The sequence below is a fragment of the Hyla sarda genome, chromosome 1 (assembly GCF_029499605.1).
Source record: "Hyla sarda isolate aHylSar1 chromosome 1, aHylSar1.hap1, whole genome shotgun sequence".
Lineage (NCBI taxonomy): Eukaryota > Metazoa > Chordata > Amphibia > Anura > Hylidae > Hyla > Hyla sarda.
Genome location: NC_079189.1, coordinates 11781606 through 11794223, shown reverse-complemented (window position 1 = coordinate 11794223; position 12618 = coordinate 11781606). Strand labels below are relative to the sequence as shown.

The 12618-nt window shown below is 51.1% G+C and overlaps 1 protein-coding gene across 5 annotated transcripts in view; it reads right to left on the bottom strand.

Moving 5' to 3' along the window:
* The window catches only part of HSPA12B (heat shock protein family A (Hsp70) member 12B), a 78682-nt gene that overhangs the window by 47847 nt on the left and 18217 nt on the right, over nucleotides 1–12618 (bottom strand). Inside the window, exon 3 of one of the 5 annotated variants that reach the window (XM_056551832.1) lies at nucleotides 1362–1450. The exons of the other annotated variants lie outside the window; for them this stretch is intronic. The gene's annotated coding sequence lies outside the window, so the exon portion shown is untranslated. The remainder of the gene's footprint in view (nucleotides 1–1361; nucleotides 1451–12618) is intronic. 5 annotated transcript variants of the gene reach the window in all.

The following is a 12618-nucleotide window of genomic DNA, read 5'->3' as shown; positions in this document are numbered from 1 at the left end:
TGGATAGGGGATAAGATGTCTATGCACCATAGTACCCCTTTGAGGAAGTATCCTCACATAGGGTAATGACACATAGTTGCGCTTTGTGTTCCATTTTTTTCTCTCCCCGTTCGTCTCTGGTTATAATCTCACCTGTAATCCTGCTCCATTAGTTATATTAACTTCTGGGGGTTAGAGAACTATGTAGGAGATACGGGGGGCTACTGATGTGGTCCTTGTGATACTTTTCACTTAGAATTCGTCTTTTAGAATAAAACATTCTAAAAAATGTAACAAGCAAAGTGATGAACACGTAGGGGGAGGGAATGACTGTATATCATAGAAAGTGTTAGAATCAAACGTAAGTGTTCTGACCAGATAAGTCCGGTTCACATCACACAGGGGGCACGAACATTTGCCACACAAAGGAATCTGAGCTTCGGTTGTGAAGCCCCTGCCATTATCCCCCCTCCCTCACCCCAGCTCTGAGGTGGGATTTCAGAAATTTCATGTAGATTAATAACAGATGTGCCCTGAATTGTGTGATTACAGGGGAAGGGGGTAATGTAGGGGGTTGGGGGTTCCAGAACATTCCCTCTGTATTGAACATGATCTGCACAGGGGATCGTGTACCAAATAAAATGTCAAGAATCAGTCTCCGGGGACCAGGCAGTACTTTTTGTACGAGGTTTGTTTGAACTTAATTAATTAAAAAAATATATATATCACAGACATTTCTATATTCAAAGGGGAGGTCTACCTTATGTGTATAGGGCCTTAAGGGAGACTTACTGACCCTGAGCTTTCTCTCCAGAGTCAGTCATCAGTCCGCTGCCCTCTAAACTGGAGAAGCTGAATGAAATATATAAAATGTACATGTCTATAGTATAACACAGGATCTGTCACATATTATGTATATAATAGTGAGTGCACCTTGGGAGTATAATACAGGATAAGTAATGTAATGTATGTGTGGTGGACCACCGGGTGAAATGGCGGGACCACGGGTGTTGCGGTGAGAGTGGTGGGATCAGATGGTTTTAACCCTGGGGGCTGGATGGTATTAACCCCTAGTGTTCGTGACGCCAGTGTGGTTTTTGGGTTCCGGAACACCACACGCCCGGTTCCTCTGCTATCCCAATTACAAGAAGTGAAATGAGAGTCCACAACCAGTTATGGTCAAACAGAGGCTTTACTGAGTAGAAGACGGGTGTAATTATCTTCACAGCTAAGGCCGGAATTCCCGGAGAGGTGGCCAGGAAGCAGAGGACCAATGCTGGACCAATATATTTGTAATTAACTTGACTTGAAATCAGACTTGACATGACTATGTGCAGGACTTGACTAGTTTCAGTGACAGCAGACATAGACTTGAGACTTACTGGAATGACTGTAGATTTTGGGGTCTTCCAGATGCTGATCACTTGCACTGAGATCTCTGGTGGTTGCTGTGCTGAGAAGCAGATGGAATCTGTTCTGAGAGAAATTGTAATTGCCGCCCCTTTATATTGTGGACTAAAGCCCATTGGTCAATCTGCGGGTCATAGGTTAAGCTGGTGCTCTCTGGGAGAATATGTGACAACAAATCATGGGACTGCATAACATAACATGTGACAGACTTACACAGGTCCTTGAGACCTCCCACAGGTCCTCTACACTACCTATACATAGGGATCCTGTCTAGGTATTAACGTGACACACACACCTTTAGAAAACCAACAGGGGGGAGACCTTGCAGGACAGCCCCCAGGTCACTGAGGGACTCAACCTGACAGGGCCTAATGGTAGTACAGGACCATGTCCTGTACTGGGACATCAAATATGTACACAGTGACCTCACCGGCAGAATAGTGAGTACAGTTCTGGAGTATAATAAAGGATACTGTATAACTCAGGATCAGTACAGGATAAGTAATGTAATGAATGTACACAGTGACCTCACCAGCAGAGTAGTGAGTACAGCTCTGGAGTGCTGACCAATTAGTTGCGGGTGTGGTCGTGCTTCAGCTGTGCTGTGTGTGTCTGCTGTGTCTCCTGAGCTCCAGGGATTTCCATCTGTTCCACCTGGGGCCTGCTTCCTCCTCCCCAGGGAGGGAGTGGGTTTCCAGGCATGAGTGAGGGAGGCGAGGCCCAGGCTTCTGCTCCTCGGAATAGGCCGCAGGGGAGCAGTAGAAGCCAGCAAGCGGCCGGAACATCGGAGGATTTGGGGGTGAGGCGTTCCACCAGGAGTCGCAGCAATGCTGCTCCAACTCCCCCCACAGAGGTGAGGAGCTCCAAGGCTGGATCCACCTCGGGAAAGCTGGGTGTTTCCAGCGGAAAGCTGGCTTCATCAGGAAGAAGGCAGAGTACTCACGGAGGTGAAGCCGACCTCAGTGAGGAAGGCTGGGGAGTGCTGAGGACCCGGGAGTCTATTTCCACCTATACGTCCCGGGTAAAAAGTCACCTCCGTGAGTATGAAGACGCCTGTAAGGCCATCAGGAGGCTCGGAGAGGGACTTCGCTGTGCCCGTGCCAGGGCTAAGGTAACTCCTAAGAGGAAAAAGGCAGAGATCCAGGCAGAGATAAAAAGACTTATGGCTGAAATACAAGCTTTGGAGGAGAAGAGAGCAGAATTACTGGCGAAGAGTGGTCCATTTAAAGAAAAATTGGAAAATGGAGAAAGATTCAAGGTAATGGAGGAAAAGGAAAATAAAAGGTTGATGGGGCTGCAACCTGAGAGCCAGGTGGATGATGCGGAGGAGATGGAGGAAGAACAACAGCCAGATCCACCTGGTGGCCTGCGGCAACAGCAGCAGGCCCCGTACAGTGGGCCCCCTGCACAGCAACCAGCAGTATCACCTGCCGACTCAGGGGAGGACAGTGACAGCAGCTACCAGGGAGGGGCGCTAATGGCCCAGATCCGCATGCTGGAATCCCCAGTGTGTCCTCAGAATCTGGTGTTTGGAGATGAGCTCCCAAATGAGGCACCTGGGGGTAAGAAGAAGAAGACCAAGCCAAAGCAGCAAGAAGTGGTGAGTTACATCTACACCCCCCTCCCTGTAAACCCTGAGTCGGCCGCAGGGTCAGCTCATTGTGCAAGCCCCGTTACCCAGCCCAGCCCGTGTTCTGTGGTGGACTCGGTGCAAAGGTGCGGGGAGAGTACAGATACTAAAAGGGCGCAGAGCTCCATGCCTGTTTGCAGTAGCAGAGATGGAGCAGAGAAGGCATTGGCCGCAAGGCCGTACAGTGAGGGCGGCCCAGCGGTGGGCATAGAGGCAGACTCCGGTGCTGTAGTTCGCTCCCCTGTGGGAGAGGGGGGTGACTCAGTGCCGGAGGTAGTCGTGGTGGCTAAGGGAAAAATAGATTCTCCCAAAAGTAGAAAAAAACTTTTGTTTTGCATTGGCGCCGCTGATCCAGCTCAGCGGCGCCCAGGAGCTGGACATTCTAGTACGGATGAGGCGGAGGGTACCGGTAAAAACAGGGCTGGGGCCGCTAATAAACAGGCTAGGCAGGCTTCCCGGTCCTTGTATAAGGGACCGGTGACCTGTCCTGTGGTGATGGCTCCAGCCCTGGTACCCAGTGATGCTGACAGTACAAAATCTGCGCCAGAACGCACCGGTCCAGCCAGTATGAATGTGGAGGTTAATGTTGGAGTGACTGAGGGTGTGAATGAGGGGAATAATTAATCTGTTACTAAAAATCTGTCTGGGGCTTTGAATAGTGGTTTGGGCTGTAGCACGGGTGGAGGTATGGGGGGCACATCAGCTAAAATAGGGGTCAATGGTTTGGGTATGGATTATGTGGAGGAGGGTGGTGAAGGGGCACAGATTAGTGGTGGGAATGTAGGGCCTGGTCCAGTTGCACCCCCAGCGGTGGCAGCACCCGTCCGCAGCTACGCGAATGTCACCGCTGGGGGAAGGGGGGCAGCTTCCTCGTCCTCTGGCTCTGGGGAGAACAGTTTGCAGCAGCGTCTCCTGGGGGCCTTAAGGAGAGGGGAGAGATCGATCAATGTAGAGGGTAGGGAGGTTGATCTATCCTTCTGGATAGAGAGACATGGTCTTTCAGCCTTCCGAGAGGAAAGAGGGGGGGATAATGTGTGGTCCCTCCCTACAGCCGGGCCAGGTGGTCTCCGTAGGAATGTGGTCCGGCTGAGGTGGAGAGGCAGTGATACATGTCCTCCAAGATCTAAAGTTGTTGAGCTTCTGCTGAAGTTGGGCTTTAAGGCAGCTGACATCTATGCCTTGATACATCCTTATGGTACCCCTGAGTTCGATATCAGCTTTGTTCGGCCGGAGGGGCTTGAGCTCTTCTGGTCGAATTATGAGTTGGTAAAGAATGAGCCCGGCTGGCGAGACTTTGCCATTCAGGCAGTGTCTCGCCAAAATAATGTCAAGAAGGTGACCGTTTTAACCCGTAATGAATCGCTTTCTTGTATTGACATCATGACGTGGCTAGGTCGGTATGGTGAGGTGGTGGAGGTCCCAAAAAAGAACAGGGATGAATATGGCATCTGGTCAGGGGCCTGGACGTTTATGGTCAAGCTTAGGCGTTCAGGAAACACCGTTACCCATATACCATCTGCGACCTTCCTCGGAAGGGAGCGTATCCAGTTCTTCTACCAGGGTCAGCCGAAGCTCTGTCACAGATGTGGTGACCCCACACATTTTAGTGCCAATTGCACTGTGCAGAAGTGCACTCTGTGTGGGGAAATAGGCCATCTCGCTACATCTTGTGCAGAGATTAGGTGTCACCTGTGTGGTGACTTAGGTCACCCATTCAGTCGCTGCCCTCGTTCCTTTGTCAACGCGGTTGTTGCCCCGGTGGGAGTAAGCCGTGAGGTGGATTCTGCTGGGGGGATGGCTGTCGGGGATGAAGGAGTGCAGGGGCCAGGGAAGAAAAGTAAGCAGAAGACGCCTGCCCAACTGAGGCGTCTCGAGAAGCGTCAAAGGGACAGGGAGATTCAGGACTCACAGGAGCATCAACCAACTGGGGTGACTCCTGATCCTGTCCCTGCGGCCAGTCTTACTGCTGAGGCCCTGGGGGATAGTGAACTGGATGAGGAGACTGGAAGGATCCACAAAGAGGGGGATGCCGTCTCCTCACTGTCCTCCCATGGTGGGAGCGCGGATGAGGACAGTGGGGGATGGGCAGAAACAAAGCGGGGTACTCGGAAGAATAAGAAAAGGAGAGATGTAAGATCTTCTCCCACCTGCCAGATGCCAAAGGAAGGTACAACTGATCTCCCTCTGATTGGTCTCTCCAACCGGTTCCGAGCCCTCCGCGACATTTCCTCTTCGGAGGAGGGGGTGGCTGGGGGTGAGGTTCCGGATGTTGCGGTGGGGCTCACAGGAGACGCTGAGTCCTCTCTCCCTGGGGAATCTATGTCTTCAGGGGGGGAGACAGGCCCAGAGTCAGGGGACGAGGAAAATGTATATAAAGGGAAAATGGACACATCTATTTCACTTAAAAGGGGTAAACCATCATCTGATGAGGAGGGTGGTGGGGTGGATGGGAAGGATGGTGGGAAAAAGAAAGCTGTCTAACTCAATCACCCTTGATGGCGGCACCCTCTCCGTTGACTCTGGCATCCATTAATGTTGCCAGCATAAAGTCAGATACGGCTCGATTTGCGGCCTATGATTTTTTTGCCCATATTAATGCTGATATTTTATTTTTGCAGGAGACCAGGCTAACAGATATGTCATCTATCTACAAGGCTAAAAGAGAGTGGAGGAATGGGCCCTCCTACTGGTCTCTTGGGGCCGAGCCGTATAGCGGAGTGGCGGTCCTTTTTACCGCAGCGGTAGAATGCCGACGGGTTATCGAGTTAGAAATGGGGAGGTGCCTGATCTTAGATGTCCTCATGAAGGGACAAGAACTTCGCCTTATTAACATCTACGGCCCACAGTCTAAGTGGGACCGGAAGTGTCTCTTTATGAGGATCAAGCCCTATCTTTTTACAAGTCGGCAGGTGGTCTTTGGAGGGGACTTTAATGCTGTCACGAGGCCCCAAGACAGGGGAGGTGCCAGAGACAAGCTGACTTATGATAGCGCCGCCCTTAATAGCATAGCGAGTGAGGCTCGCCTGGTGGATGTCCACATCCGGCACACCCCAGGCCACGTGGGATTCACCTATCATAGGGGTAGTTGTAGGTCTAGGATAGACAGGTTTTATTTAAAGGAGGAGGCCGTCTCTTCAGCAGTATCTGTTGTTGAGGTGGAGTTCTCCGATCACTGTTTAATTTTGTTTTCTCTGAATGTCGCAGAGACCCCCCGGATGGGCAGAGGCTATTGGAAGCTGAATTCGTCTCTCTTGGAAGAAGCGGAGATAAGACAGTCCTTTGAGGATTTTCTTCAGAGCCAGGTACCATTGCTGGGCCTTTGTAGCAGTAAGTCAGAGTGGTGGGAGATCTTCAAGGAAAGGGTTGCGAGATTCTTCCGCCAGCTCTCAGGCCTCAGAAGCCTAAACAGGTACCGTTTGTACCAGGGCCTGAGGAAGAAACTTGAGCACCTTGTCTCGACTGGAGGTAGTCGTGACGATATCTCCACAGTGAAGTCCTTGTTGATGAAGTGCCAGTACGACAGACACGCATCTTTGGTTTTTGAGAGGGATTACGGGAAGTACCGCTCGCCTGACCCTTACAGAAACTGCAAGATGTCAGTGAATAGTAAAATAGTCTCAGGACTGATTGATAGTACGGGATCCTTGAAAAGGTCCAGATCAGGGATCTTGGAGGTCGTCAGATCCTTCTACTCGCACCTCTTGGGAAGGAAGGATCTAGATCGAGATAAGGTATCAGCTTTCTTGGCTGAAACCGTCCCTGAACCAGGAGTAGACCCCTCTGTTGACGTTTTGACAGAGATGATCCGGGAAGAGGAAGTCAGGATGGCTATTGATGGGCTTGCCCTCAAGAAGTCACCCGATCCGGATGGCTTAACATCTGAGTTCTATAAGACCTTTAAGGACACTTTGGTTCCCCTCTTGACTGCGGTTTTTAATGAGTGTCTATCCTCGGGCACTCTGCCAAAGTCAATGAGGAGGTCAGCGCTGATCATCCTGTCAAAGGGTAAAGACCCGTTCCACATTGAGAATTGGCGTCCCATAGCGCTTCTCAATGTGGACCGAAAGATTCTGGCAAAAGTGCTGTTTAACCGGCTGGTGGAGTTTGCACCCCGGCTCCTTTCGGGGGCTCAGAATTGCTGTGTTCCGGGCCGCAGTACATTTAGTGCTGTGCTCAGTGTCCGAGAGGCTGTGGAGCAGGGTAGGGCTGGCCACTGGAAGGTGTACTTGCTGTCCTTGGATCAGGCAAAAGCGTTTGATCGGGTTAACCATGAGTACCTCTGGTCTGTTCTTCTGAGATATGGCCTGCCGGGGGGGTTTGTTGGTTGGCTTAAGATCTTGTACGCAGGGGCAGAGAGTTTCCCGCTTGTGAATGGTTGGATTGGCTGCTCTTTTGAGGTTGGGTCTGGCGTCCGGCAGGGTTGTCCTTTGAGCCCGTTGCTGTACGTGTTTGCAATTGATCCTTTCCTTAGGAGGATTGATTGTGGACCGTTGGCGGGGGTGAGAATGGACCTGGCGGTGCCGGATTTGGCTCTGAGGGCGGTAGCGTATGCTGATGATGTCACCGTGTTTGTCTCCTCACAAGAGGAAGGCCAATGGGTGATGTCAGAGGTGGACCGCTACTCGGAGGCATCCGGGTCCAAGATCAACCGGGATAAGTGCGAGAGTCTCTGGCTGGGAGGGGGAGATCCTAGTTTTGATCTCCCGGACGCCCTTCCAGGGCCCCAGGAATCTGCAAAAGTTCTCGGCATCGAATTTGGCCAAGGGGATTACCCCAAACAAAACTGGGACAGCAGGCTTAAGATCGCCGCTCAGAAGGTGGATCAGTGGAAGGGTTGGTCTTTGACCCTCCGGGAAAGGGTTAACCTGATCAAAACATTCCTGCTCCCTTTACTGATATACCTGGGCAGTGTATGCATGTTGCCAGAACCTCTTTGGACCCGGGTCTACAGTGTGTTCTTCCAGATGTTATGGGGGAACAGACTGAACCTAGTGAAGAGGGAGGTTACTTACCGTACAAGGAGACTAGGGGGGTTGTGTATGGTCAACCCCGTGGTATTCCTAGTGAATACCTTTCTTAAGACCAATATAGCAAACCTCTGGTCAGAGAGGGCTCCTCCGTGGGTATCCTCCTGTAGGGGATGGTTTCAGCCTTTCTACCAGGAATGGGAGACAGGAGGGCAAGTGAAGGATCTTCGCACACCACACGGGCATCTCCCGGCTTATGCTACCCCGGTTCTGAAGGTTATTCGTCGGTGGGGTCTGGGGATGTGGGAGATTAGGACTCTGTCGAGGAAATTCCTTGACAAGAGGGTCCTGTCTTCTCATTTCCAGAGGCCATTGGCGCTCAAGGACTGCCCAAGTCGGGATCTGGAGGTGGGTTTAGAGCTTTTGAATTCTATCAGGATCCCCTTGAAGTTTTGGGACTTGACTTGGCGCTGCTTCCATGGGAAACTGTGTGTGAGGGACAATCTGAAGTGCAGGAGCTCTGATGACCGGGGATGTCCCCGCGAAGAGTGTGGAGGCATGCTGGAAAGCATGGAGCATTTTCTGCTTCATTGTCCCTTTAACACAGAGGTTTACACCAGGGTGGGCGCTTCCATTGGTTGGCCTCGGCTGGCCAGTCTCTCCTATGCGGAATGGGCCTATGGGGCATTCAGAAACCTTGGAGGCTGGGACCGGTGCACTTTATTCCTAGTCAGCTCAGTGGTTAGGTACTACACGTGGAACGCACGGTGTTTAGTGTCGACGCAGCGTAAAATCCTCCCTGTGGATGTGGTGGTTAGGAACATTCTCGGTGACCTGGTGAAGGTGCGTTCTCTGGAGTACGAGAGGCTGGGTGCTGGCAGGGCCTCTCGTCTATGGAGGGGCTCTGCCTTTAAAGTGCCTTAGCCTGTTGTCCCCCCCTGGTGGTGGGCTGATGCTGGCACATTAGTCTTTTTGTTTTGAGCAGTTGGTTTATGGTAATATAGGGCTTGCAGGCACTGAACTTGAGCTTTAGGGGTTTGTTGTTTGGCTTATAGTGTTATATGTATTTGTTATTGTATTTATTGTTGTAGTCTATTTGTATACTTATGTATTGTATATATTGTTAGTCTGTGTATATTTTATGTAATGTATATATTGTATATATTGTGTGATGCCACCTGGGGTTTGGGTTTAGTTTAGGTTGGGTGGTGGGTTAAAAAGGGGGGAGGGGGTTTGTATGGGACTTTTATATATACAGAAAATCCTGGACTGGTTCATGGACGTCTGGTAACATGTACTGGGGGCATGGGATGCGGGACCAGCTCAGGGCCAAAAAAAAAAAAAAAAAAAGTGGTGTTATTTTGTTTGTGTTGGTTTTTATTATTTTATATGTATTATTATTGTTGTTGTTGTTATTCTTTTTGGTATATTACTGGTATTGGGGTTTTTGGTATTGCAACTGGGCCAGGAAATTCACATTTAGTATTAGTGTATATAGTTTATTAGTATGGTATGGGTATTATGGGTATTATAGGAATCTGTCTTTTGTAAATATTGTATATATTTGTTTGTGTGCAGGATTGAGTGTGGGGTGGACCGGTGTTGTATTTTATGCTATTGTGTTGGTTTTATGATTATTATATTGATATGTTCTATCGGATATGATATGTTTATGTTTTGTAATTTTTTTTATTGTTATGTTTGAAATTTTAATAAAAGATCTACAGGATATAACTCAGGATCAGTACAGGATAAGTAATGTAAAGTATGTACACAGTGACCTCACCAGCAGAATAGTGAGTACAGCTCTGGAGTATAATACAGGATATAACTCAGGATCAGTACAGGATAAGTAATGTAATGTATGTACACAGTGACCTCACCAGCAGAATAGTGAGTACAGCTCTGGAGTATAATACAGGATATTACTCAGGATCAGTACAGGATAAGTAATGTAATGTATGTACACAGTGACCTCACCAGCAGAGTAGTGAGTACAGCTCTGGAGGGAGCATCTTCCTGTGAGTCTGCTGAGTGTGGAGGAAGTCGTTTGCTGGATTGTTTGGTGTGTGTGCGCTCTGAGCTCTGCCGTGTCATCTGTGCCGGACAACGTTCTTCCTTCCCCAGAGGGAGAGCGTGTGTTCAGGCATGAGCGAGGAGAAGAGAACCCCAACACCTGCCCCCCGAATCAGGTCCGCGGGGGGCAGGGGGAGCCAGCGACCAGGTGTGGAGGGACCAGCGTCAGGAAGTGCATCAGAGGTCTCCGGGTTGAGGCGCTCTGCCAGGAGGTGCAGCGATGCATCTCCAGCCCTGAACCCGTAGAGACAAAGAGCAGCCGCAAGGCTGGCCCTGCAAGTTGTGGGACTAAAAGTGCAAGAAGTTCCGGAAGCACAGGTACTGTGACAACAAGGCCTGACAATGTGGACTGTGATACTCCTCCTGGAGCAAAGCTAAATGCCCACGGATGTGTGGAGGAGGATTGGGGGATGCCTAGGGCCCGGGAGTCTGGAGTCCCCCATAACTCTCGTGTGGCAGAACACATCCGTGGGTATGAGGAAGCAAGGGGCAGCTTGTATAGGCTCCAGGAGGAGGTACGGGAAGCAAAAGCCCTGGTGGAAACTGCGGCCAAACAACAGAAAGCTGAGCTGTCAGCCCGGATTAAACAGCTGAAAAATGAAATAAGGATACTGGAGAAGAAGAGAACTTTTATTTTAGAGAACAGCGGGCCATTTAGGGAAAAACTTTTAAATGAAGACCGCTTTCATACAATGGAGAGAGAGAAGCAGAGACGGCTGAGGGGGCTTCAGCCACGGGTGGAGGAGGAAGGAGACGCTGCGGAGGCCGATAATGTTGAGCCAAATCCACCCGGGGGTCTGCAACATCTGACCCCATACAGTGGGCTCCCTGCAGGGCAAGTGGCGATGTCATCTGGCCGTGGCTCTGGTGGTTCGGGGGATGAGAGCAGCACCAGTCACCAGGGAGGGGCGCTGATGGCCCAGATCCAGCTCCTGGAGTCCCCAGGTCGCCTCCAGGACTTCACGTTTGGGGATGAGTTACCAGAGGAGGCACCTGGGGGAAGGAAAAAGAAGAAGCTAAAGAAGACCAAGCTCCAGGAGCAGGTAACATTTGTGTATACCCCCCTCCCTGAGCCCCCCGGACTGGCCGCAGGGTCAGCTCACTGTGTGAACCCCATTTCTCAGCCCAGCCTGAGTTCTGCTGTGGACTCAGTGCAGGAGAGTGGGGAGAGTATGGAGTCTAGTGTGGCGGTGAGCTCCATCGCTGTTTGTAGTAACAGTGGTGGAGCAGACAATGCATCGGCTGTGAGGTCGGACAGTGATATTTGCCCAGCGATGGGCATGGATGGCTCTGGCACATTGGGCTGCTCCCTAACGGGAGGGGGGGCGGCTTTGTGCCAGAGTCAGCTGCGGGAGCTCCGGTGGCTCTGAGCGTTGGCACTGCTGTTCCTTTGGAGCAGCGGTGTCATCGTGAAAGAGCTGCCGGGGCCAAGATGTCTTCGTCTCCCAGAAAGACTGGACTAAAACCTTTATTTTGTATTGGCGCCGCTTATCCTGAACAGTGGCGCCCAGGAGCAGAAAACTCCAGTACTGATGAGGCGAAGGGTACCAGTAAAAACAGGGCTGGGGCCACTAATAAACAGGCTAGGCAGGCTTCCCGGTCCTTGTATAAAGGACCGGTGACCTGTCCTGTGGCAGTGGCTCCAGCTCTGGTACCCAGTGATGCTGATGGTACACTATCTGCACCAGAACGCACTGGTCCAGCCAGTATGGATGGGGAGGTTAATGTTGGAGTGAATGGTAGTATGGGCTGTAGCACGGGTGGAAGTATGGGGGGCACATCAGCTAAAACAGGCAATAATGGTGTGAGTATGGATTATGTGGAGGAGGGTGGTGAAGGGGCACAAATTAGTGGTGGGGATGTAGGGCCTGGTTCAGTTGCACCCCCAGCGGTGGCAGCACCGGTACGCAGCTACGCAAATGTCACCGCTGGGGGGAGGGGGGCACCTTCCTCGTCTTCTGGCTCTGGGGGGGGGGGGCAATTTGCAGCAGCGTCTCCTGGGGGCCTTAAGGAGAGGGTAGAGATCAATCAATGTAGAGGGTAGGGAGGTTGATCTATCCTTTTGGATAGAAAGACATGGTCTTTCAGCCTTCCGAGAGGAAAGAGGGGGGGATACTGTGTGGTCCCTCCCAACAGCCGGGCCAGGTGGTCTCCGAAGGAATGTGGTCCGGCTGAGGTGGAGAGGCAGTGAAACATGTCCTCCAAGATCTAAAGTTGTTGAGCTTCTGCTGAAGTTGGGCTTTAAGGCAGCTGACATCTACGCCTTGATACATCCTTATGGTACCCCTGAGTTCGATATCAGCTTTGTTCGGCCAGAGGGGCTTGAGCTCTTCTGGTCGAATTATGAGCTGGTAAAGAATGAGCCCGGCTGGCGAGACTTTGCCATTCAGGCGGTGTCTCGCCAAAACAATGTCAAGAAAGTGACCGTTTTAACCCGTAACGAATCACTTTCTTGTATTGACATCATGACGTGGCTAGGTCGGTATGGAGAGGTGGTGGAGGTCCCAAAAAAGAACAGGGATGAATATGGCATCTGGTCAGGGGCCTGGACGTTTA